Source organism: Macaca mulatta, chromosome 8 (genome assembly GCF_049350105.2).
Source record: "Macaca mulatta isolate MMU2019108-1 chromosome 8, T2T-MMU8v2.0, whole genome shotgun sequence".
Lineage (NCBI taxonomy): Eukaryota > Metazoa > Chordata > Mammalia > Primates > Cercopithecidae > Macaca > Macaca mulatta.
Genome location: NC_133413.1, coordinates 146,570,668 through 146,598,067, shown reverse-complemented (window position 1 = coordinate 146,598,067; position 27,400 = coordinate 146,570,668). Strand labels below are relative to the sequence as shown.

The following is a 27,400-nucleotide window of genomic DNA, read 5'->3' as shown; positions in this document are numbered from 1 at the left end:
TACATTTAATCTCTGTGCTACACACTGCCTCTCAGCTACTGAACTGCTACTTTCTTATTTCTCAGGCAAATAATATCATAAACTTGTGCTGGTGTAGATTTCTAGATAACACCCCTCAAAATTTGATAATAAACTTACGGTTCTGTTAGTGGGTCGAGGTAAAATCTGCATAAGTGAAACAGGAATAAAGCCAACATGTATATGAATTCTAATACATGCACTTATCCGGCTTCTACTGGAAATTTGTTTGTTTATAATAGGGTATAAAAAGTGACTACTCTTGTGATCTTGAAGATTCTGCAGAAGTTACAAATGCTAAGAACAAAAAAAAAAATTGATTGTAAAACACCACAGAAGTGCCGGTCTTGCCAATGGAACGGCCCAGCAGTTATGGCCATAGCAGAGTTAGCCCACCAGATAAATAGGGGAGATCCGAGCCTGGGGACTGGAACGGCTGCTTCAGAGAGGGCTGCAGGTGTGCAGAAAACTCTTGATTGCCACAGGGAGAGGAGAGCCTTCTGCTTTTCCACCTAAAACCAAGTGCGGAACTTCAAGGGAACTAATTACCAAGATGGATGTGTGTTCCTGAAATTTGGGGCATTTGCAAATGGCTATCTGATTCAACCCTGAGAGTGTCTGAGGGTAAAAGGTGGCGGTTGGAATGAATGTGAGAGCATCTGAAAAACAGAGCAGCCAGGGGAGGCAGCCAATGAATTAGAGTTACCGATACAGGGAGGTGCCCACCTGGGGAGTCTTCAAGGAGCTCCAGGAAGGAGGGATCAGCTTATAAATATCTGCAAAACACACACACACACCACACACACACACACACACTGCATAAAACAGCATTCCCAGGTCTCTGTCCATTACCTCTCCTCTCTTTCTGCTCTATCCCTGGAGGATCAGAGACCACACAGTGAATGAGTGAGGAGGAGATGAGGAAAAGTCTAATGAAAGGGTAAAGAAGCCCACCCTGGCCTCTTTCCTGCTGCAGATGTTCTAGTTGGAGGCACTAAAAAGGCTGAAGGGTGGAGGGAAGCTCTATGATGTATGAGACATTCCATGAGGGGAAACTGGACATTGTAATCCCTGAAAGTAACCAGAAAAACTATGGAAACCAGCCCAGATTCCATTCACAAACTAAGAAAGCTCCAGCAGAACCTTAAAGAAGCAACTTATAGCAGGAATACAGGTCAATTTCACTCTCTGGCAACTTCAGAATGGGGTAGGAGCCCAGCTCATTTATTGACTCTGGAGTCTGGACACCCTCTATTAATTCCCAGCTCAGTGTCCATCCCACGTGCTTACCCAGTCCTTTCAGATGGCATACTATGGCCACACACCTATATTCTGGTCTCTCATTTTTCAGGTTATTACAGGAAAAGATTGGAAAAGAAGAGAAATATGACAGTATTGTCCTGTTATTATATCCAAAGCTCCATTCAAAGGCATGTAAACATGCACTAGTGTCTGTATAACCACACATTTGTATGTATTATCATGTGCTATTAGTTTTATTTCTTCTATTTTAAATGTTATTATCTGAACAGGCTGGGCACAAGCTTTCTGTACTTGTTCCACCATAAATAAACAAAAATGCCTAAACACAATTTGTAAAATGTCATCTCCAAACCACAGCTAGGATGCTGCATAACTAGGAAACCAAAATTAAATCTAACTGGGCACCGTGCCCAGACCACAGGCTTCCGGCAAACAGACACAAAGGGAGGAAAAAAGGAAGACACTAAATTGCAAAACAAGGGTGGACTCACAGGGAAAGCACAGCAATTAACCCTAAGACCAGTGTGTCTGTTCTGGGATCCAACTTTTACTTACCTTTGGAAAATGAATGTTGAAAATTATTCATTTGTATTTGAAGTGAGTCTGTATTATTGGCATTGCCTTAATGTAAAACTAGAGAAACAACACTTTTTTTAAAATCTGCAGGTGTTGATCATTTTCTGCAGCCACTCACTAGTACCAATAATAATAATAACGACATCAACAGCAGAAGATTCAACAACCACAGTTACAAGAGCTGCTCCCCTCTACTGGCCAACGTGGCAGATGCTGTTTGTGCCTTGCCCCATACCCTTCAGCACATCTGAATTTACTTAGAGCTCTAATCCTTGGCAAGCTGACAGCTTCCAACCTCAAGCATTGATACCAAGCGCAATCTAGGAAAGCAGTTGGTAAGACAGGGCTTTAGAACAAAGCCACTCATAGTCTGGCTGGCAATAAGTGCACAATAACAGTAAAACGTGAGTACAGGCCAGGCACAGTGGCTCACATCTGTAATCCCAGCACTTTGGGAGGCCAAGGCGGGCAGATCACAAGGTCAGGAGATCAAGACCATCCTGGCTAACACAGTGAAACCTGATCTCTACTAAAAATACAAAAAATTAGCCAGGCGTGGTGGCGGGCACCTGTAGTCCCAGCTGCTGGGGAGGCTGAGGCAGGAGAATGGCATGAACCCGGGAGGCGGAGCTTGCAGTGAGCCGAGATCACACCACTGCACTCCAGCCTGGGTGACAGAGCTAGAATCCATCTCAAAAAAAAAAAAAAAAAAAAAAAAGTGAGTACAGGTAGTTCCTGACAGAAATTTGTGGTCCAATGGTTAAATATTTTACTGATGAATTAGGAAATTGTATGGGAAAGGGATTCAATGACTGAGGATCACATATCAGGCACAGGAGATGGGTAAATGGAGGAAACAATGCCTATTTTCTTTACTTAAAATCAGCTGATTGTAGATGTTAAACCTATCCAGAACTATCTGTGCGGCAACACCTAAACTAGTGTTGGATTAAATAACTTGGTACTATATCCTAGCGAAGTTTACACATAAAACAAACCATCATGAAGGTTCTTTGTTAGAGTAGGGTCTTATGGATGTCAGATGATATCCTGGAGTCCTGCTCAACATCTACCTTACAGGGATCCATGATATCAACCACAAAAATGATTCCAGCGGTCACTTTTCTGGTCCATAAAATTGAAATAGACAGATTGGGAAATTGACACAAAATCTCCATATTGGGATCTGTGGGGTAAAAGCAGTGGAAAAGGCCAAGTAGAAAACTGAAATCATCAACACTGTTTTCCTCATACCCAAGATAAGATATTAGAAACAATACTGTATCCCAAAGGAAAGGGGTGATTAGTGCCATTCCTAAGGGAAAAGTTTCGGGGGAGTGAGTGATCACAATGATAGCTTTTCTAACCACATTAAACAACGTAGAAACTGTAAGAATCCTGGAGGATTACTGTAGACTACTTCAAGTTCAACCAAGTACTATCTCCAATTGGAGCCATCATGCAAATAGTGTCTTTGAATAAGGATATAAATATGTCCTCAAGTAAGTGGGGCGTGGACTTGGCTGTTGTGCTCTTTTCCAGCCTTATCAGAAAAGATGATGAAGGCGGTTTGAATTTTCATGAAATAAAACACACACACACACACACACACACACACACACATTCACGCATACAATCACACAGAGTTTTGCCCTGGGAATGTGCTAACTCTCTATTGTCTGTCATAGTAAAACCCAACCTGGCCTTGATTTTCTGGATATTATGGCAAGCATCACATTGATCAATTACATGATAATACTATATTTATTGAGCTGGATGAGCAAGTAGTGGCTAAAAGCTGGAAGCCTGTGTAAGAAACCTATGCTCCAGAGGATGGAAAATATGCCAAAAAATGTTTGGAGACTACGCGTGTCCGTACATTTTAGGGGTTGAATACTTAGGATAATTGTAATGTTGTGAGATCATGAGATCATGAGAACATAAGATCATGATCATAAGATCATGCTTTGGAAACATGGCTTCCAAAGCAAAAGATAAGTTACCATGTCAGACCTCCCACCATGAAGAATAAATCTCCATGCCTCGTGGGACTCTTTGGGTTCTGGAAGGAATGTGGTCCGTTGCTAGAAATGCTGCTTTGGTTCATCTGGGTAACACAGAGGCTGCCAGGGCTGTTGGGGCCTAGAGAAGGAAAGGGCTCTGCAGCAGGTCCAGGCTGCTTGGAAGCAATAGTGGAGTTTGAGCCATACTGGGGCCCAGTATAAACCATATAATCTGGCATACACTACGGTGTTGGAGACTTCAGTGGTGGAAAAAGAAAATGTCATTAGGAATTTTTGGCAAGATTCAATGAGAAAAAAAAATTCAACACAAGCCATCAGAGTTTAATAACACATCCAAGCCACTGAAACAAATAATTGTAAGTTTTTGAGGAACAACCCCAGATGAAAACAAAATATCTGACCACAGGACATTCTATGACAATGTAGCCAAAACTACCCGTTGTAAACTTGGTTTTGTCAAGTATATGAGGATCAACCCAGGAAGCCCAACAATTGTTTTTAATAAGATGAAAGTGTTGCATCCAGGTATGGGAGTAGTACCATCACAATGGAATGTCCCACATTCTGCCCCATCCAGACACCAGCCTGAAAGAGGATTGAATGTCCTGCTCAAGGCACCACTGAAGTGCCAGTTTAGGGGAAATACCCTGTGAAAAACAGTGCCAGGATTTTTATAAGCATTTAAGCAAGATTTTACGTGGTGATGTGTCCCAACAGGAAGAATACATGGGTTTAGGAACCGAAGAATAGAAGCAGGCATGACCCCAAGTGCTATCACGCCAAATGACTCACCTGAGAATTTTTACTTCCCATCTCCAAAACCTTGGAATATAGAATTAGAAATCTTGGTTCTTAAAAGGGAGGCACTTCTTGCAAGGGAATTATGCAACACTTCTGTTTAATTATAAGCTATAGCCGCTACCTGAGCAGTTTGGGCTTGCGGTGTCGACTACCAGGCAAAAGGAATTACCATTTTTGCAGCAGAAGTAATTGACTCTGATAGGCAGTTGGAGGCTCAGCTCCTGTTTCAGAATGTGACCAAAGAGGAATATCTGTGGAACTCATATAATCCACTTAGGTAGGTCTTGGTGTCTCTTCATTGCTAATTGTGATTGTAAAATAGCAGGTTTGGCAATGCTGGCCTAATAAGGACATTGTAACCAAGGACTGAGGCCTCTTGGTGATGAGGTCTAGGTCATGCCACAGATAAACCCCTGATGATAGCAGAGGTGAAGGAGAATCTAGACCATATGGTGGCTAAAGGAGGACAACACTACTGTGTAACTGAAACTTGTTGTAGTATCATGGGCTATAGTTCATCATTCTTACCTGCCTCTTAAGTTTCTTCTAAGGAAGACAAGTCCACTGGAATCCTGAAGGAATCATATCCTGAATATATCTTAAGAAATGGACTTCAGCGTTCTAAGACATAGACTGTGGTAGACACAGGAAGGAGCAACACAGCTCTCTCTTAAAGAAAGGACTTTCCTTCCCAGCTACAGAGAGTGTGGTTAGCAGACCAACTCCAGCTGTCCCTCAAAACGGAATTGCCTGAGATCACTGTCTCTGGACAGCCCACATTGGTGACTGAGGGAGGAAGGTATGTGAAGACCTGGCCATTTTGGCTCAATTGGAATGATTTTGACTGGCATTACCTGTTTGGGGCTGAGGCTCTTTCCGGCTGTGCCACAGTTTGACTTCTTCCTCTGCACAGTCCTGCTTTCCCCCCTGTTCCTTTTATGGTATCTGTTGATCCCTAATTAACACCTTCCCCGTGACACTTCCATTTTAGCATCTGCTTTCAGAGAGCCCAACCAGCTGCATGCTCCTAGAAGTATAAGCGAATAACTGTACTCACAGGAATTGGAAGGTGTCTTTTCAGAAGTTCTACCGTGCCTGGCATGCAGTAGTTACTTTCATAAACACTGCCGGCTTGAACTGAAATGACACTGAAGCTGGATGTTTGAAATATATAGTATTTGTTGTCATGACCTAAGTAATCATACTCCCTCAGTAGTCGTATTCAGAACTCTAAAGTCTAGGCATGTAGGGAGTTGGCGGCGGCGACTGTAGAAGAATAAGTTGTACACATTTGTAAGAGAAAACTTCATCAAGTGGATATCTTGACCTAAACAATAGGCAAAGAGATAAGTGCAGATGAAGGTGCAATTTGTGTGCTGACAGAGGAATTAAACGTAAGCGAAATGGAGTAATAAAGTAAAAAAAAAAAAAAAAAAAGGAGAAAATGATGGAGCCCTCCAAGACAATGACCAACGCCAAACACTTGTCATACATTCTCTCTTTATTTCTAGTAAAAATGGTATAAAAGAAGTACTATCATTTAATATGTTACCTGTGAGAACCTGATGCTCAGCAACAGTAATACATTCTTTGTGAAACTACTTGAGAGGTAGCACTATCAATCCATAGTACAGAGGAGCAGACAGAAATAAAATTTGGAACTTGTGACAACATTGGAAGATGTATACTAGAAACCACCTGCCCTCAGACTTCTGTTTACATGGAAATTAAAAAGCCTTATTTGTTTAAGCCATTTTTAAGTCCAATTTGTGGTTAGCTGCAGCTTAAATCATTCCTTACTGATTAATTGGGGGTAATTACACATTTAATGTCAATTGAAATCTAATGTGCTGTTAAAACTTTCTCTTTTACTAGAAGGCTATTGCAAACAAGATCATATGCAATGCCTAAAAGAATCTTACGATTTTTCTGAGTTTAATGGAAAATAATGAAGTATAATTAGCAGACTTGCCCAATTCATTGTTTTTGTTTGGTTAAAAAAAAAAATTTATACAAAATACTTCTTTAGAGTGATAGGTTTCAGAAGTGATAAAATAGGATGGAGGCAACCTTAGCACCACCACATGCCTGATTCAGGCATCCCTACATCTTCAGAATGCACACCTATCCTTTGCTTGAACATTTTGTCAGTGCTAATGAACCACCGTGTGGGACAGCCTGTTTCCTGAAATCAGAAGTGTGATATTTTATAAAATTATTTCTTTGTGAAAGGTTAAATTCGATTATCTATTCAGAGCCTCATCTATTGAGCCCATTTCTGAAGCTAAATGTAAATTTATTAGTTCTTCTGTACTTCATAAAGATAGATACACTATCTTTCTTTCCCCCAAAGTCAATATATTATTTCATTCACCTAGTAAACTTTTATTTACCATTTACTATACCCGAGAGACTATTTTGGATATTGAGAAGGTGGTATTGAGTAAAATGACAGTGAACCTACTCTTTTAGGATTAAATTCTAGAAGAGAGAGGCAGGTGTTAAATGACTAAACAGGATAAAAATGAGTGTTATGAAGATTAAAATCAAAAATAGAGAAGAGTGTTATACAATAAAAATATTCAAGGGGAACTTCTTTAGATGAAGTAGACAAGGAAGTCTAATCCAAGCAGGAAGTGTGTAAGCTGAGCCTTGAGAATTGTAAAGAGTAGCCAGCCATGTGAAAATCTTCAGAGAGAATTATACAGGAAGATAAGAAAGCAAATGTAAATTCTTCAAGGCATGAATAAAATTGGTCTTTGTAGAAACAGCAATAACAGAGATGTGCCCAGTGAGTAGTGAATGAGGGGAAGGTAAAAAGATGGCACTGGAAAGAAAGAGCAAGATTAGGTCAGTAGTTATGAGATAATGCGAATTTTGAATTTGATTAGTAAGGGTAATGAATGGGGTAAGTTATCTCACACCTACCCTGAGATAACCTTGAGCCTACCTTGAGCCTACATTGAGGCTTTCTCAAGTTCCTAGGAGCGTCACCTTATAGGCATCACCAAGCTCAAGCTTCCGTTTTCTCCTTTGTGAAAATAAGAGTGTCAATTAACCTACACATTCTTTTCAAGGATAAATGAGAAAACACTTGATGTGTAAGTTATTTGTCAATTTAGAGGACCAGATATATGGGTACTATTTTTAGCATTACGTTTTTCCTTTTTCTAAACTGAATATTTTGATTTCTCTACTCTTCATTATATAGATATTACATAATCCTCTGTTTCTTCTTTATCCTGGTGTCCCACTATAAGAACTAAAGTAATTAGGGTAACCAACAGTGTAATTCCAAGCATTACTTTGCTTTGTGGTCGTTCAAGTCTGCCTCAGACTTACACAAAGAACATGGTAGGGTAGCCTATGATGTCTGAGAGGGAGGAAAGAAAAATTTAAAGCCACCTTTATCCTGTATCCAGAAACGGCATCCTCTTTTATGGAAACCTGACACATTCGCACTGATCTTACAGACCACTTTGTCCATTTGTATAATGGGGATAATAGCCTTCTAAATTAATTGGATGAAATCGCTGTGAGGAGGAGTCCTGAACTTCAGGTACACAAGGTAATACCAATACTACCCTGATCCCTTCCCCACAAAGTTAGCAAATTGTCGCTTAATGGATTTGAAGCTACGGATACCATTTAGCGTCCCCACAGCAGTAATTTATTAAATGGAACCTGGTGTCATGACCATGATATTCCAATGTAGCACCTGACCCACAGCAAAGTATGCTTTCTTCTCTTACCAATGATCTCGGGAACGTGGAATAAGGAAAATGAAAGATAAAACAAACTCCAAACTTACAAACGCATTAAAAAAGAACTTATATTTTAGTAACAATTTCTCTAAAAATAAAAACTTGCATACTTATAAGTTACAAACAGTGACAAATTTTATACGTACACATTTAGAGCATCTCTAATCCCAAAAAGCTGAAATCCAAAATACTCTAAAATAATTTTTTGAGGGTCATTGACCCTCAAAAGCTTGAAATACTCAAAAAGTTTGAAATGCATAATGTTTCAGAACATTTGAGATTTGGGGCTTTTTTAGATTAGGGACACTGAACCAATATATAATGCAAATACTCCACTATCTAAAAAATTCTGAAACCCAAAACACTTCTGAACCCAAGCATTTCAGATAAGGCATACTCAACTTGTATGAGATTTTATATGTATATACATTATATATATATGATAGATCCTTTATCCAAATTCACTCCCATCTATTAGAAATCTTTTATCCACCCACTAAATAAAAAATAAGAACATATGAAAATAGAAAATGGAGAATTATTAGATGTGTGGGAGATTCTATTTTAGTCCTATGGAAAAAAATACATATATGAAGCCATTCCCCTTCTGCCAATCAGATTGTTTCAAATGAACCACCAGCCAACTAAAAGCAGGCTTCACTGTCCCTCACAAGACTCAACATATTCCAGAAGGGAGAAATGGTGATAGCCATTATTTTTCTAACCCAAAATAAATTACGCAGAATTTCTGCCTGTTTTATGATAGAGTACTGGGTTTTCAAACTTGCAAGTCAGTTATTATATTTATCGATACCCCTGTTTCTCCATCACCTTGTTGTGTAGGTCACATAACACACGTTACGGTGCAGTAATAAGCAACTCTAAAATGTCGGTGGTTCAACACACAAACAAAAGCGCATTTTTTTGCTCATGCACACATTCCTGTTTTTCTGAATTCCAGTTTATATCTAGTGAATGAGGCTCTGAAAAACTCTATGAAATTGTCACTGCACCATTTGGAGCACACAGCGTCTTCAGCTGATACATCAGGGGAAGAGAGTGCTGGAGGACCTCACATCAAAATTTAATGCTTGACTGGGAAATAATACACAACCTTTCTGCCCACAACTATTTGCCCAGAACTAGTCAGATGGTACTGCTATGACCAACTAGCAGGGAAGTATGCTCCTGCATCTCAGAAGAGGAGAACCAAATACTCTTAGGTAGTAGAAGTGTCTACTAGAGGTAGTGATTGTGTAGTAGCTGTTTTACTAAAAGTAGTTATTGAAGAAGTAGCTATTGTTCCACCTTTGGAACAATAATCCTCGCAGATTCTTTGAATACCTTCCATGTCTCAGTCTCTCCTTTTTCTATCTTTATTTTTCCTAAACATCATTTTAAAGACATAACACATACACCATACTCTGCACTCATTTAAGGTGTTTTTCAGTATACTAAGAGTTGTGTAACCATCATCGTAATACAATATTAGAACTTTTTCATCAATCTGAAAAGAAACTCTGCGTTAGCAGTTAATCTCTGTTTCTTATGTGACCATCACCACCCCACTTCTCACACCCTAGGAAACATCTCATCTGTTTTGTGTTTCTACAGATTTTTTTATTCTGGACATGTAAAATAAATGGAATCATACAACATATAGTCGTTTATGACCAACTTATTTGATATACTAACATGTTTTAAAGGTTCATTCATATTGTTGCCAAGTATCCGAAATTCATTTCTTTTAATTATGATTGAATAATATGTCACTATGTGGATATAACCCATTTATTTACTACTTAATCAGTTGATGGTCCTTTATATTGTTCCTATTATTGACTATTGTGAATTGTTTTGCTATAATCATTTGTGTATGAGTTAAAATGTGGACATATACCTTCATTTCATTTAGGAATATACCTACAAGCAGAATTACTGGATCATATAGTGTTATGGTTTGGTTGTCTCCACCCAAATCTCATCTTGAATTGTAGTTCCCATAATCCCTACCTGTTGTGGGAGGGACCCAGTGGGAGGTAATTGAATCATGGGGGCAGTTATCCTTATGGTGTTCTCATGATAGTGAATGAGTTCTCATGATATAGGATGGTTTTATAAGGACTTTTCCCCTTTTTGCTTGGCACTTCTCCTTGCTGCCACCATGTGAGGAAGTGTTTGCTTCCCCTTCTGCCATGATTTTAAGTTTCCTGAGGCCTCCCCAGCCATGCTGAACTGTGAGTCAATTAAACCTCTTTCCTTTATAAATTATCCAGTCTTGGGTGTGTCTTTATTAGCAGCATGAGAACAAACTAATACACAGAGTAACATCATGTTTAATATTTTGAGGTACTGCTAAACTGTTTTCAAAGGGGCTACTCAATTTTACAGTCCCATTAGTAGCAGATGAGAGTTCCAATTTTTGTTCATTCTCTCCAATACTTGTTATTTCTAACTTTTTACTATAGCTCTACTAGTGGGAAAAAAGTAATATTTCACTGTGGTTTTGATTTGCATTTGTTTAGCAATTAAAGATGTTGAGTATTTCTTCTGGCCATTTATATATGTATATATTCTTTAGATAAATATCAACTGAGTTATGTTACTCTTTTTTAAATTGGATTATTTATCTTTAATGATGGAGTTGTGAGAGTTCTTTATACATTCCGGATAGAAATCCCAGTCTCTTATTCGATATAAGATTGTAAATATATTCACCCATCCTAAGGTTTATATTTTTACTGTCTTGATAGTATTAGTTGCAGTACAAAAGTTTTAAATTTTGATGAAGTCCGCCATAGGTTTTGTTTTATGGGTGTTTTTAGTGTTATGTCTAAGAAACCATTGCCTAGCCCAAAGCCATGAAGATTTACTCATGTATTTCACGTGAAAAGATCTGTATTTTAACTCTTACCTTTTGGTGTATGGTCCCCTTTGGGTAATATTTGCATATGGCATGAAGAAGGGGTCTAAATTTATACTTTTGCACATGGATAGCCAATTGTCCCAGCAAAATTGTTGGAAAGTCTGTTCTTTCTCCGTTTTATTGTGTTGGCACCTTTATCAAAATCAATTGGCCATAGATGTAATGGCTTCTTTATGGATTCTCATTTACATTGATATACATGTTTATTGTGTACCACTCTTTCTTAATTACTATAGCTTTGTAGTAAGTTTTAAATCTGAGAAGTGTGAGCCCCCCAACTTTGTTATTAAATACGAATAGCAAAGTCGTTATCCTTTCCATTAAATATGAATTTAAAACTTGGCTTGTCAATTCTGGGAGGAAAATAGCTAGCTGAGATTTTTACAGGAATTGTGTTGTATCTATAGATCAATTGAGGAATACTGGCATCTTAACAATTTCTGATTAATTTCATCTTAACAAGTTCTGATTAATTTAAGTTCTGATTAATTTCTTTCCTTTGTGTTTTATGGTTGTATCAGGTTTTATTGCTGCTGTAACATTTTACAGCATACTTAGTGCACTTAATAACTTAAATCACACAATGTTTTACAATTATTTTACATTTTTGTGTGTTTGTTTTTTAATCATTGGTCCATTTCAGTGTCACAGGACTCAATGAAGATGTCAGCATGCTACGTTTCTCTCTGAAAGCTCTGGAAGAAAAGCAGTTTCTTTGTCTTTCCCAGTGTCCACAAGCTGCCAACATCCTTGGCTTATAGCCCTTTTCCATCTTCAAATCCAGCAATGGTGGGTTGAGTTTTTCTTTCTCACATTACATCACTTCTACCTTGACTCTTATTCATTCTTCTGCTTTCACATCTACAAACCTTTGTGATTACATTGGAATAATCAGATAACGTAGGATAATCTCTCTATCATAAAGTCAGCTTACTAGCAATCTAAATTCCTCTTTGCGATGAAGCAAAATATATTCACAATTTCCAGGGACAAGGAGATTATCTTTGGGGAAGCATTATTCTGCCTGCTGCAGTAATTCAATGTACTTGTCTTTCACTCTTTGTTAAACTCATCCATAAGTATATTTTTCTTTTCTGTAATATTGTAAATATAAATATCTTTTTAATTTGTTTGAGGTTATTTATTTATATTACTATAAAAGCAATTGATTTCCACATGTTGATCTTGTATTCACTCATGTTGCTGAGCTTGTTTATTAATTCTAATAATGTTTTAGTGGATTCCTTAAGATTTTCTCTTTAACAAGATCACATCACCTGAAAATATAGAAATTTTCACTCCTTCATTACAAATACAGATAACTTCTATTTATTTATCTTTTTCTAATTTCCCTGACTGAAACCTTTGCACAATGTGAACAGTAGTGGCAATAGTAGTCATTCTTGTCTTGCTCTTGATTTTAAAGAAAAAATATGATGTCTTTCACCTTTAAGTATGATGAGTATGTGAGATTTTTCATAGAAAGCATTTATCAAGCAGTTGACTGTTCATATTTTGTAACAATACCCTGGGGGTGTAAATTGCTCCACTATCTGATCCAATTAAATAGGGACTCTTTTAAAGGGGAAGGGTGCTGAGGCTTTGAGGTTGCTCAGACCTCAGGGAGGCTTTTTTTAGCTGTCTCTTTCCCTGGTTTTCTCTGGTCATCTTCAACTGCTCTACCAATTCCCCTGTTGCTGTAAGATCTTGTAGCTATCAGTCTCCTTTTAGTTGCTCACCACTAAGATATCTATTGTTTTTGGCAGTGCTCTTGGGCATGATCTTTCCCATACTGTTTTAAATAAAGCCAGTGTTGTTTGGGAGAGTTATATTCATGTCCTATTGCCACTGTAACAAATAACTGCAAACTTAGAGGCTTAAATAACAAGTATCTATTCTATTACAGTCTTTAGGTAAGAGTTTAAAGTCAAGGTGCTGGCAAGGCTACGTTCCTTCTGCGAGTTCCACTGGAGAATCAGTTTCTTTGCTTTTCAGGTTCTAGAGTCTATTAGCATTCCTTGGCTTGAGGCCTTCTTTAACCCTCAGGTTTCCATCTTATAAGGACCCTTTTCATAACAATGGAACCACTCAGGTAACCCAGGATAATCTTTTCATCTCAATAACCTTAATTTAATCAGATTTAAAAAGTGTCTTTTGCCATGTAAGGTAATATCTTTGCATGCTCTGTGTATTAAGACATGGACATCATTGGAGAAACCTTATTCTGCTTCAGTTGTGAGGTTCTTTGTGCTTCAGTCTTATCTCTTTCCATGGGCAGAAAATCCATGTCATTGGATGAGAAGTGGCCCACTTCTCCTGGAATAGCAACCCTGATCTCAGAGGAGATTTTAGACCCTAGTCTTCCGTGCTTGTCCCTCCTCATGTGGAACTTCTGCCTTACAAGCAAGCCATTGCAGACAGGTGCATTCAGGGCCAAGGATTGTTTACCTGATTCACCTAGAGCAGAGCCTTCACCCTGAAAGTGGTGGCTGTATCAGGAAAGAACTCTGGAACAGAGTTATCTATAATCTGGAACTGAGACTATTGCCAGGGGTTCCTTGCTCCCAGAGCTCCCAAGATGGTGGCAGGCCGCTTCCAAGATGGTGGCAAGCCTCTTGTTCTCTGACCTGGGGTTCTTGGCCTCACCGATTCCAAGGAATGGAATCTTGGGCCATGCAGTGAGTGTTATAGCTCTATTAGAAGCCGTGGGTCATGGAAGAGAACCATGGAGCCCAGCAACTAGTATTCAGCTTGCTTAGGATGAACCCGGGCACTTAGCCATGCAGGAACAATGATGAGTCTTTAGCCTGATTGGGAGTGGCAATGGGCACCTCACTGGATCAGGAGCACAGCGGACACCCTGCCAGATCCAGAGGGGTAGAAGTCAGTGGAGGGCCTGCGATGGCAGCAAACAGCAATGGTGAACGGTGAGTGAAAGCTCAGCTTGAGCTGTAAGAAACACGGACCAGAAGAGTGTGCAGTTGTAAGGTTTAATAGAGTGAAAACAGAGCTCCCATACAAAGAGAGGGGACCCAAAGTGTATAGCTGTTGCTGGATTGAATGCCTGGATTTATATCCTGATCATTGTACCTTCCCCCTTTTGCTCTCAGGTGATAGACTGGCTATTTCTTCACCTCCTGTTTTTGCCTAATTAGCATTTTAGTGAGCTCTTTTTACTACCTGATTGGTCGGGTGTGAGATAAGTTGCTAGTCACCTGTTTAAAGGTAGATGCAGTTACCTTCCCAGCTAGGCTTAGGGATTTTCAGGTTGCCTAGGAAATCCAGCTAGTCCGGTCTCTCAGTACTATGAAATGTGCCTCTGGCCTACCCTCCCTGGTTTAACTGCAGTCTTCAACTGAAAATTTAGTGAAGACATAGCTCCATGTTCTTGGTAAGCATGCCTGGAGTATAGCTCCCCTCACACTCAGTTGGGGAAAAGAGGGAGTGGCATGAGTGGATCATGGATCAAATGCCAAAGCTCACTGTTCTTACCAAGATTTAGTAGATTTTCTTAAGTATATTTTTCCTCTGTCTACTGTATGCCCTTAGGACTATTTTTGGAGACTTTGAATGCTTTTATATGTCTTATTCACAATTTTCAGTGGTTAAGTAATTGCTTCACTGGCAATAGTGCCCACCATGCTTTTCCTGTTGCCATTACAGAAGTTTTTCTCTAATGTACCCTTTTATGTTGTGACAAGCTATGATTCCCTCTGCCCTACAACTCCCACTCACTCCAATGGAATGGAACCACCCATTCAGGAGATGCCAGAGACATTATTACCAAAGTTGTTTCTTTAGAAAATTTGTTTTATTTCCATAGGTTATTGGGGAACAGGTGGTGTTTGACTATATGAGTCAGTTCTTTAGTAGTGATTTGTGAGATTTTGGTGTACCCATCATCCGAGCAGTATACACTGCACCCAATTTGTAGTCTTTTATCCCTCACCCCTTTCCCATCCTTTCCCCCTGAGTCTCCAAAGTCCATTGTGTCATTCTTATGCCTTTGCCTCCTCATATCTTAGCTACTACTTATGAGTAAGAATATATAATGTTTGTTTTTCCATTCTGGAGTTACTTCACTTAGAATAATACTCTCCAATCTCATCCAGGTTGCTGCAAATGCCATGAAGTCATTCCTTTTTATGGCTAAGTAGTATTCTATCTCATATATACATATATGTATATATGTATATACACACATACACACATATACGTATCACAGTTTCTTTATCCACTTGTTGATTAATGGGCATTTCGGTTGGTTCCACATTTTTGTAATTGAGAATTGTACTGCTATAAACATGCATGTGCAAGTATCTTTTTTTGTATAATGACTTCTTTTCCTCAGGGTAGATACCCAGTAGTGGGAATGTTGAATCAAATGGTAGTTCTACTATTAGTTCTTTAAGGAATTTCCACATTATTTTCTCCATAGTGGTTGTACTAGGTTATATTACCACCAGCAGTGCAACAGTGTTTCTTGTTCACCATATCCACACCAACATCTATTATTTTTTATTTTTTTATGATAGTCATTGTTGCAGGAGTAAGGTGGTATCACATTGTGGTTTTGATTTGCATTTCCCTGATCATTAATGATGTTGAGCATTTGTTAGGTTTGTTGACCATTTGTATATATTCTTTTGAGAATGGTCTATTCATGTCCTTAGCCCACATTTTGATGAGACATGATCAAGAGAGTTTTATAGCAGGAATGCTGGGATGGTTTAACATATGCACATTAGCAAATGTGGTACACCACATAAACAGAATTAAAAACAAAAATCACATAATCATCTCAATAGACGTAGAAAAAGCATTTGACAAAATCCAGCATCCCTTTGTGATTAAAACTCTTAACAAAATCAGCATACAAGAGATATATCTCAATGTTATGAAAACTATCTATGACAAACCCACAGTCAACATAATACTGAATAATGGAATATAATCCTCTGAGAAATGAAACAAGACAAGGATGCCCACTCTCACCATTTCTCTTCAACATAGTACTGGAAGTCCTAGCCAGAGCAATCAGACAAGAGAAAGAAAGAAAGGGCATCCAAATCAGTAAAGGGGAAGTCAAACTGTCACTATTTGCTGATTATATGATTGTATACCAACAGAACCTTAAAGACTCCTTTTTAAAAAATTGTATTGGGACGTGCCTTCCATATGTTCACTGACAGATTGTAAAAAATCCATGTCCAAGATCTTTAAGATGAAGCTACAGAGGAAAACACAATGATTTTTTCCCGCACTTCACATGCTGACTAACTCAAATCACTGTTTCCTGATGTCCGCCCTGAATTATGTTATTTTCGTATGCATGCTTCTTTTCCCTGAGCCAAAGCTCATAGTTTCTTTGCTCCTTTTAAATTTCACTTTGGGTCTTTAACTATATTGTCTCTATTCTGTCTTTATTTCTTCCTTTTAGCACTTCCTTTCTCTACTGTCTTATTAAAATTAAATATCCTCTCTATCTGTAATTTACCTCTTATTTATTTCTCATGTTCAAGGTTTTTGCATAGCAATTAATTATCAGGTAATCCTGAAATTAGGATTGTTGATGTCCTCGTAATTCCAAGAGGTTTTGAGGTACCAGGTGGGCCCAGAGACTCTGAAATTTACTCCAGTTCTATCTCTTGTTGCTAACCTCCAATAGACACTTGACATACAGTTCCTTGCCTTATTTATCATTTTCTGCACTGATACTCTCATACAAGCATTTCACAGGGGTTTAAAAAGAAAGGTCAGGACAGTAAGGAATGAATGTTGACTTCAAGGAGAACTCAAGAGATAGTTTAGAGAGCACAGAAGCTTAAAAAAAACAAAACTTTTTCAAAGGGGACTGATTTGATAAGAAAAATAATAGAAGGGTGGGTACAGGGAATAATAAATTTAGGAGATTCTTAAATGATTCAACTAATCTAGATGAAATAGAAGAAGATTGAGGAGAGGTTCTGGAGCCTAGAATATTAGGCTCTGGGATCTCAAATTCTCCCTCTCAGCTAAGTCTTTTTATTCCATCCTTCCCTTCCTCTTGTCTCCCAAAAATATGTCACAGAGATAGAAATAAACAAAGAAAGGTTAAGAATTGTACTTAAGCATAGTGTCAGAATTTATCTTATGGAGGAGACTGTCTTTTGATTAGCAAAACAAACTGGCATAACTTTTTAACTGAAAAATAAGCTTCAGATTATTTCCTAGTCGGGTGGGGAACAACCTAAAAAACAATAAATAAATAAACAGAATACATTGCTTAATAAGCAACAGGAATAACAATAACTAGCATTTAGTGAGGTCTTACTATGAACCACATATATTTACAGGCCTTACATATGCAACAATTTATTTAATCTTCACCATCCTGTGAGGTAGGTATTTGTAGTAGTCTCATTTTATAGATGGAGAAGATAAACCATAAATTGATTAGTAACTTTCTCAAGGTCACCAGAGTAATGATAGGCAGGGATTTGAAAACTTAGTATTCCTCCATTCTGTCCATAGCAAGAAATATAGAAAGATCCTTGACCAAAAGATGGCTGGGAAGAGAAGTGTGGGAACCCTAATAAAAAAATAATGGAGGAGAGCTGACCTGAATCAGAGGAAGACAAATGTGGAAAGATGACCACAACTGGAACTTAGCACATGGAGAGAGAGTCAGCTGGTGAAATTCTGTATTCACCATATATATATATATATATATATATATATATATATATATATATATTTTTTTTTTTTTTTTGAGATGGAGTCTTTCTCTGTCGCCCATGCTGGAGTGCAATGGTACAATCTTGGGTCACTGCAACCTCCACCTCCTGGGTTCAAGTGATTCCTCTGCCTCCGCCTCAGCCTCCCGAGTAGCTGGGATTATAGGCATGCACCACCACACCTGGATAAATTTTGTATTTTTAGTAGAGATGGAGTTTCACTATGTTGGTCAGGTCTGGGCAAAATGGCAAGACTGACTCTACAAAAAAAAAAAAAAAAAAAATTAAAGAAAAAAATCAGTTGTGGTGGTGTTTACCCATAGTTCCAACTACTCTGGAGACTGAGACAAGAGGATCGCTTGAGCACAGGAGTTTAAGGCTGCAGTAAGCTGTGATCATGCCACTGTACTCCAGCCTGAGTGACAGACAAAGACCCCATCTCTAAAGAAAAAATAAAATAAATAAATGTATAAAATTTGACTGTGGTAGATGATTTGAACAATGAGTTAGGGTGTGACTAAATCAGGGTATAAAATAACACTTTATTGGTGTTTTGGCTAGATATTAAGAAATCTATTTTTCCTTTCTCCACCACTTCTTTCCCGGAAATAAAATATATGCAGAGCATGAAAAATTAACCCTTACATATTATGCAAGATTTTAGGTGTAAAACTCCACTATAGAAACTGGTAATTTCACCTAAACCATTTGGTAGGCTCCTTTCATGTATACCAGGAAGGATGGAATTTTACTGAGAAAAAGTTTTTAATAAGATAAGATTAAGGTATTTCTCTGCCATCACGAAGCCCGACGGTCAGGTATAATCACTCTGAAGCAAAGAAAGTCGAAGTCAGAGAACATTTGCTGGCACCTATGTTCCTTGTAGGTGGGAGGGCAACCAGATAATTTATCCTGTTGCATCAAATGAGATGACTGGAGCCGTCTGCTCCAGACCTGGTCTTCTGAGACAGCTGACTTGGACCCAGCGGCATGTCAAAGGACGGAGGGAGGAGGCGACAGAGAACATACACAAATCACCAAGCTAGAGAAGCCTCAAGTATCCTCTCTTAAATGCATGCAAAAGGAATCCTGAAAAGAATGAGAGAAAGATAAATAGTCAAGCCTGCTTTTAGACCACACAGACATGTGCTAACCTGTTAATGTCCTTGAAATCTTTACCCCTAGAAAACAGAGTACAGTCAGTGCCATACACTTGGACCAGCTTGGTTTGTGACTCACTCTCCCTACTGGTGGGAAGTAGAATCATGACCAGAAACCTTGATCTTAAGGAGATCACAAAAACAAAAACACAGAACAAAGATCAAGAACAAGGGGGGTAAGAGCAAGAAAGACTCAAGCATCCCCCCCATAGTAGAGGAGAAAGTTACAAAAGAGTAGAGGTAATCCTGATGCCCAGAAAATGAGCAGAAGCTGGCTGGAAATCATTCCTTTCATAGTCACTGCCCTCTTGGGCAGCCTGGCACTCCTGGGAACCTAAAGCCCAGTCCCATTTCTTCCACCTGGTTGCATGAAATAGCTCTAACATTTGTAATTATTGCCTAAATTTTCTTAAACTAGCAGAAGCAAGTTTCTACTATAATCTCAATTTGTAAATGGATATAAACTCTTGCTTTTTGTGAGGCTATGCCAGTGGGTAGTGTGATAAAAATGAATTGGCAAACCTGCCTTTAAAAATTAACAGTAAAGAGGATGGGCAGATAGTTAAAAACCACCATGTCCAACCACTGAAGGACTATCATTATCCCCAAGCTTCAGATGAAGGAATTGAGAATCCAAGTCATTCAATACCTTGCTCAGTGTCCACAACAAGAAATTCAGGGTTGAGCACCTACCAGTCCCAAAACACGAGCTAAATCCAGGGGAACCAGGAGGCAATTCCAAAGTGAGCAGCTCCCTTGGCACTGCTCCTATCCAGAGTCTTTGGACCATGGATTCAACATCCTTCCATGTACTCAAATCTCTTTATTTTGGAGATACCTTTAGAGAGCAAAATGACAAGTTTCTCAGAGGCATGGCTTATGAGAAATTTAGCTTACCTGGCTTATGAGTAATCAGATGATCCAGTGACTTTTGGGGTGAAATAAGCACTATGCTTAAAATGGAAAAGGTTTCGTGTGTGTAATTAAATGGCCCTATAAGAGTAGCTACAGAAGTTCAATGTGTTTAAATCCACAAGTTCATTAATGTTCTGAAGATAATCTAGGGAAGTCATACATCTGTTAGGTGTGGGGCAAATAGCCCTGGGACACAAAAACCCTGAGATCTAATATTGCCCTGAACCATTTTCATAGGATGACTAAGGACAAGCCATTCATTCTTTCTAGAACTCAGTTTTCTCATCAGAAAATGAAAAGATCAGACTGAATGAACAGTGGCTCCTTGCAGACATGCTAATTTGTAAAACTTTATACTTACACGCTGTTAAAAATGAGGAATGAATTCAATGTTGGTGCAATCTATTTTCTTTCTCTCCTCTTTCTAGAAGAGCACCAGTATGGACCCAGGAAGGACTGAAAGGCAGTAAAGGGCACACTAGGACTCTGTATGAAGAGAGAAAGAAGATACAGCGTCTTGCTATGTGTGATTGTCTTTCTTCCTTCCTATGTGGTTAGCTGCAGTGGTAAATGAGTCCATTACGTCCTGCTATTGATTAATGTGTCCTTGTCCTTGGAATGTCCTTTGCAACCAAAATAAGTTTGTGGGGCAAGAAAACAGAATGAACAGCTCAGGGTGTCTCTATATTATTAGAAAATTTGGGGAGTGTTGTATGTGCCCCATGAAGTTACAGTTGAGATGGAAAAATTGGGAAGATGGAATTACTGGAGAGGATGAGGACGGAAAGGAATAAAGAGTGTGCGGTTGTTTTGCTTGTCTCCCGCCTTATACCGACAGGACCCAGCGCGAGGAGACAGGGAACAAAGAGTTATTTACAAGGTCCTGGAAATTTAGCTTATCTGGAAGCCTGGGTTTAACTGTAATTGTCTGCATTAAGCCAGCTGAGGATACACACTCTTGGTTTCAGAATAGGCCCAAGAATAACTATATTCAAGCATTTCAATTCTTTCCATTATGAATACAACACCCTAGGGCAGGTTTCTAAGGGCCCTGACAACTTGAATTACTGTCTTTTCCTACTTGCCTGCTTGCGACTGAGCTTACAAGGAAATGACTTTAAACAATGTCACACCTCTTTACCCACAGACACAGTTTACAAGACCACATTCGCATTCCAATGACAATGAAAGGAAGAAGCAAAGAACTCCGTTCCCGCAACCTTGGCAAAGTCATTTCCCAGTTCCTGCACTCACTTTCCTTATCGTGGCAAAATGAAGGGCTGGATTAGAAGAGAGAATCTTTACGAATCTTTCCAATTTTTAACTCCATTCAATTCAACAAACATTTGCCGAGTGGATACTATGTTGCAGTCACTGTGCTACACAGCTCCCAGCTGTATAATTTTTGTTTTATTCCATCGAAAACTAGAGTCAGGTAATTTTCATGCAATTTTTAGCACGAAATCACCAGACTGGGAGCCACAAGACCTAGGTTCTGCTTACAGCAACATCATTAAATATTTGTGTGATCTTTACAGTTACATTAGACATCTGGGTTTTAGTTTCATCATCTGTAAAAGGAGAAGGAAACATGAGGGTTATGTTGATAGTTCACAGGCAGTCTGAAGTATTTTGTCATCCACCAGTTTTTTTTTTTTTTTTTTTTTTTTTTTTTTTTTTTTGAGTGGGTGTTTTGCTCTCTTTGCCCAGGCTGGATGCAACGGCATGATATCGGCTCACCGCAACCTCCACCTCCTGGGTTCAAGCAATTCTCCTGCCTCAGCCTCCTGAGTAGCTGGGATTACCGGCATGTGCCACCATGCCCAGCTAATTTTGTATTTTCAGTAAAGATGGGATTTCTCCACATTGGTCACACTGGACTCGAACTCCCAACCTCAGGTGATCCAACTGCCTTGGCCTCCCAAAGTGCTGGGATTACAGGCATGAGCCACCACACCCGCCCTCATCCACCAGTCTTATAACTACCATGCACTGAAGGCATATTCTGTGCTAGGCTGTCAGATAAGAACTGAGGATTCAGAGAAAAGTGAATAACCTGGATAGTTCTTTCAACAAATTAGAAGGAGTACTTAGATTTTTTCTCTTTTGATTTTGCCTTATTAGGAAAATCTTCCCTGAGGCATAATCAGAATTTTTTCTCCTCCCTCTTTTTCTTGGAATCTTGAGCATTGCTTTAGTAGGGAGTTATTGTACAGCATAGATCTGGTTAACTTACATTCCTGTCTTCCCTTTCAGTCTGGGGGTCCTTGAGGACAGATCTTGGCCACTAGGTTCTCTGTATTTACAATTCTTATACAGGTTCTGCAACCTAGCAGGTGCTTAATGTAAGTGCTTCGTAGTGACTCCCTACCACTTATTACTCTATTCCAGGTGTCAGTTTGTTCCCAATATACCAGACAGAGACAGCAATTTTCACCAGAGAAGATCTCGATGTGTTTTGTGCTAGATCTGACTTTAATTAAGTGTAAGTTGATTAGTTAACTTTACATTTGTTCATTCACTTGGAATATGACAAAGCAAAGCCTCATTCTCCTTTCCTTCCCATTGTAGGTAGACCATGCTCCCATCAGTGCTGGAATTGGCCCATGTAACTTGCTTTAGCTAATGAAATGTTACCAAACACAACATGATCAAAGGCTTGAGAGATGATTTCCCTCCTGTGGTTCCGCAATTGCCATGGAAAGAACATGGTCTGGTGGTCCCTGATCCCTAAAGAATGAAAGATACATGGAATAGGCTTGGCATAAATGTGCAGTTTGGAGTCAAGCCCAACCTAGATCAGACAACATTTAGCCAACCTTCAGATTCGTGAACAATAATAAATAATTTTTGTTTTAATTCACTGCATTTTGAGATAATTTATTATTCAGCACTTTGATAACGAAAGATGACTGATGTGAGTAGAAAACCATAGCTGAATCACTCCTTTAGACATCTTGAGGCTTCTCTCTCCATTACCTCGCCAAATTCTAGAGAATATATTTGCTCAATAGAAATTGAGAAAACAAAAAATGTAGGATGTTGGGTACAGAGATTAAAGGCACACTCATTGCCTTCAAGGAACTCACAGTCCTGTTGGAGAGGCAGATAAGTAAACTGACGAATACAGTAAGATGTTACATGTGCTTTGATAGGCTGAGGTCACACATAGATGGGCAGTTATGAGGGATACCCGAACAAATCTAGCAGGTAAGTGAACTCACTGAAAAACTTTTAAGAAATGGTAATGTTAAGCTGAGTTTTGACAGATCAGTAAGAAATAATCAAATGTAGAGACAGTAAAGGTGATAAAGCAGAACAAGTAATATGTGCAATCTCTTGAGTAAAAGAAAGCATGGCATAATGAAATATAGAAAATATCTCAGACTTTGAAACCAGAAGGGTAGTGGGTTTACATCTTGACTCCACCACTTACCAACTATACTAATTTGCATAATACTTAGCTTCACTGAGACTCAGTTTTCTTAACTATAAAATGGGAATAATTTTACACTTCTTGCAAAAGTAGCTGTGAATGTTAGATATAACACAAGCAGAAGAAAACGTACAGAGGTAGCTAGTGATGAAGAGGAGGGCAGCAAGAGAGTGAAGAAAAAGAGGAAGGGAATAGAGAGGAAGAAGAGGGAAATAATGCAGTTAAACTTTTCTAGTGCATCAAAGCAAGGAGGTAAATCTCTTGTACACCCTTTAAAATGGCTTTAGAAAGAAATGAAAGAAAATTTTTCTAGCAGGGATGAATAACCAGCAAGCTTTATTTCTGGCAGTGTGGCTCCTACCAAAGCAAACATCTCTAGCTTTCCACAGTGCTTGGAGTTGCACCATGCCTGCTCAGTCAGCTCCTTAATCACCTCTACCATGCTTTGTGAGGGTGCCCCAAGTCTGCTTTGATTGGGATCTTCAAAATTTGGAGCACTGTCATGTGAGGAGGAGATGTGGGGTATCAGAATTTAAATTGTCACTACTCACCGGTGCTACAATGCCGCAGCTTCCCTCCATCTCCGAACACAGCTCTTGTCACTCTGCCCCTTACTCACTAGCTTGCACACGCATGGACCATCCTTTGATTTCTCATAGACACTGAGCTTTGCTCTTCCTCAAGGTCTTCGCCTTTGCGGTTTACTCTGCTTAGAATTTTTCTCCAGAGTTTGCATGTTTGTTTTCCACAGCTGACTCCTAGTCAAAACTCAAGTTCTAATTCCAACAACTCCCCCTCAAAGAAATTTTTTTTCCCTGACAACCCACTTGCCATTATGCATTTCAAAGAGAATTTATATGAAATCATGCATTTCAAATGTACACCTTTACTATCTCTTTCCTATTCATACTCAATCTGACTTCATGAATGAGATTTTCTAAGTCCTGAAGCCTAGAAAAATGACTAGAAAACCATAGGTGTCCAATAATGATTCTGTACACACACATACAGAGAACTAATTGGTACAATGTCTGAGGACACAGGGTCAGCTCAATAAGAGGCTAGTTTATCTAACCCAAATCTTCCTCAAAATAGAATGGGGGATATTCATGAAACTCTGAAGCAGAGTATAAAAGGCAAGAGCACGATCTCGATGGGGCTGAGAGATGAGGCAGGAGATGTCCCAGAGGGTAATTCACATAAATTCTTAACTGTCACATTACTATGTTACTTTTTATTGTTTAGATAACATAGAGTCTTTGAACAGTGTATTAATCAGGACCTTTGTTTGAGAAATAAAATCAATCTAGCTATCTCAAGCAGGAAAATAAATACTTATTATACTACAGCATTCACAGAGCCTCTGAGAGGATCAGATGTCTTGGGATTGGTGTTACACAGCCATTAATAAAGCAGCTAGGACATGACCCTCTGCACACACCATGGGGGTTGTTTAGCAGAAACGCTACTGCCACCACGGCCATCCTGGGCAACTGACTCTACAACTGGGTATAAGAAATGTCAGCAGAGCTGTCTCAGAGTGGGTGATCAGGTTGCTCACTTCAGCTTTCTGGTGTCACAGGCGTACATCTCCTTTGCAGGATCTTGGACCTACATGAAACTTTAGCTGCAAGACTGTCTAGGTATTGTAGCTCTTCTCTTTCAAACCTCTCCAGTGCAGAAACATATGTCAGGAAACCACGAGTGGGGTCGAAATGAACCAGCCCACTCTCTTCCACCAGTCTTATCCTCACAGAACATTAGTCCTGGAGGAGATTCCAGGGAGTTTTGCACTGTGTAGAAGGTGGGAATAGATACTTTCTAAGGTATCTTCCAACACTGAGATTCTTTGACTCTTTGGGGGTCAGTTTCTAGAAAAGAATATAAGTTAAGGGAATGGTATTATTTTTTATTAAATAACTGTCACGTTTCCCAACACTGAGCCAAGGGTCTTGCCTATGTTGATTTATAAAATACTCTCAGAAATTCCATCATGTAAGGGATGAAAATTCCATCAGATATTAGTCTGTTCTCACTCTGTGAATGAAGACTTGTCCAAGACTCGGTAATTAATAAAGGAAAGAGGTTTAGTTGACTAAGCATTGCACGCAGTTGGGGAAGCCTCAAAATCATGGTGGAAGCAGAGGAGGAACAGAGTCACATCTTACATGGCATCAGGCAAGACAGCATGTGCAAGAGAGAGCTCCCCTTTGTAAAATCATCATATCTTGTGAGACTTATTTACTATCAAGAGAAAAGCATGGGAAAGACCCATCCCCATGACACAGTTATCTCCAACTGGGTCCGTTTCACAACACATGGGAATTATGGGAGCTACAACTCAAGATGAGATTTGGATGGGGACACAGCCAAACCATATAAAGGACCATCTCTTTTTTTCACTCACCTTCTGACTTCCTGTCCATATATCTTTCCTGAGTTGGGACTCTCTATCCTAAATGAAGAAAAGTTGATTTCCAGAATTCAGAATATGTATTAAGCAGCGTATTTTTTCCTATGGGGTGCAGGGATGTTGGCCTTTAAATGTTAGCACCAGGCCAAGATGGCTGAATAGAAACAGTTCCGATCTGCAGCAAGACCAACACATAAGGTGGGTGATTTTCGCATTTCCAACTGAGGTACCCCGTTCATCTCATTGGGACTGGTTAGACAGTGGGTGCAACCCATGGAGAATAAGCAGAAGCAGGATGGGGCATCGCTTCATCCAGGAAGTGCAAGGAAGTGCACAGAGCCCAGGGACCTCTCTCACCCAGCCAAGGGAAGTGATGAGAGACTGTGCTACCTGCCTAGGGTACTATGCTTTTCCCATGGATTTTTGCAATCCATGGATCAGGAGATTCCCTTGTGAGCCTACACCACTAGGGCCCTGGGTTTCATGCACAAAAACGGGAGGCAGTTTGGGCGGGCTCTGAGCTGCAGGAGTTTTTTCATACTCCAGTGGTGTCTGGAACTCCAGTGAGATAGGAGAACTGTCCACTCCCCTGGAAAGGGGGCTGAAACCAGGGAGCCAAATGTCCTTGCTCACTGGATCCCACTCCCACAGAGTCCAGCAAGCTAACAACCACTGGCTTGAAAGTCTCAGCGCCAGCACAGCAGTGTGGAGTCAGCCTGGGACAATTGAGTTTGATGGCGGGAGGCGCAACCACAACTACTGTGGCGTTAGTAGGCAGTTTTCCCTGACAGTGCTAAGGAGACTGGGAGGTTTCTATGGAAGAATTCACCACACCGCAGCAAAGCAGAGACATGAAAAGCCCTTCAAAAAAATAAATGAATCCAGGAGCCAGTTTTTTGAATAAATGAACTAAATAGATAGACCGCTAGCCAGAATAACAAAGAAGAAAAGAGAAGAATCAAGTAGAAAACAGACACAATAAAATGATAAATAGGATGTCACCACTGACCCCACAGAAATACAAACTATGATCAAAGAATACTACTATAAACACCTCTACAAAAATAAACTAGAAACTCAAAAGAATAAATTTCTGGACATATACACCCTCCAAAAGCTAAACCAGGAAGAAGTCGAGTCCCTGAATAAATCAATTATAAGTTCTGAAATTGAGGCAGCAATTAATAACCTACCAACCAAAAAAAGCCCAGGACTAGACAGATTCACAGCTGAATTCTACAAGAGGTACGAAAAGGAGCAGGTACCATTCTGAAACTATTCCAGACAATTAAAAAGGAGGGACTCCTCCCTAACTCATTTTATGAGGCCAGCATCATCCTGATGTCAAAACCTGGCAGAGACACAACAAAAAAAGAAAACTTCAAGCC

General features: G+C 39.4%; 1 long non-coding RNA gene across 3 annotated transcripts in view; it reads left to right on the top strand.

Annotated features, from left to right (window-relative positions):
* LOC106999960 (uncharacterized) overlaps window positions 1-23,108 on the top strand; it is a 55,534-nt gene extending 32,426 nt beyond the window's left edge. Inside the window, exons 2-6 of one of the 3 annotated variants that reach the window (XR_013396978.1) lie at window positions 12,016-12,161; window positions 20,592-20,729; window positions 21,311-21,598; window positions 22,555-22,648; window positions 22,735-23,108. This is a non-coding gene — a long non-coding RNA (uncharacterized LOC106999960). The remainder of the gene's footprint in view (window positions 1-12,015; window positions 12,162-20,591; window positions 20,730-21,310; window positions 21,599-22,554; window positions 22,649-22,734) is intronic. The other 2 variants (XR_001446886.3, XR_013396977.1) reach the window with 2 other exon arrangements.
* The last annotated feature ends 4,292 nt before the right edge of the window (window positions 23,109-27,400 follow it).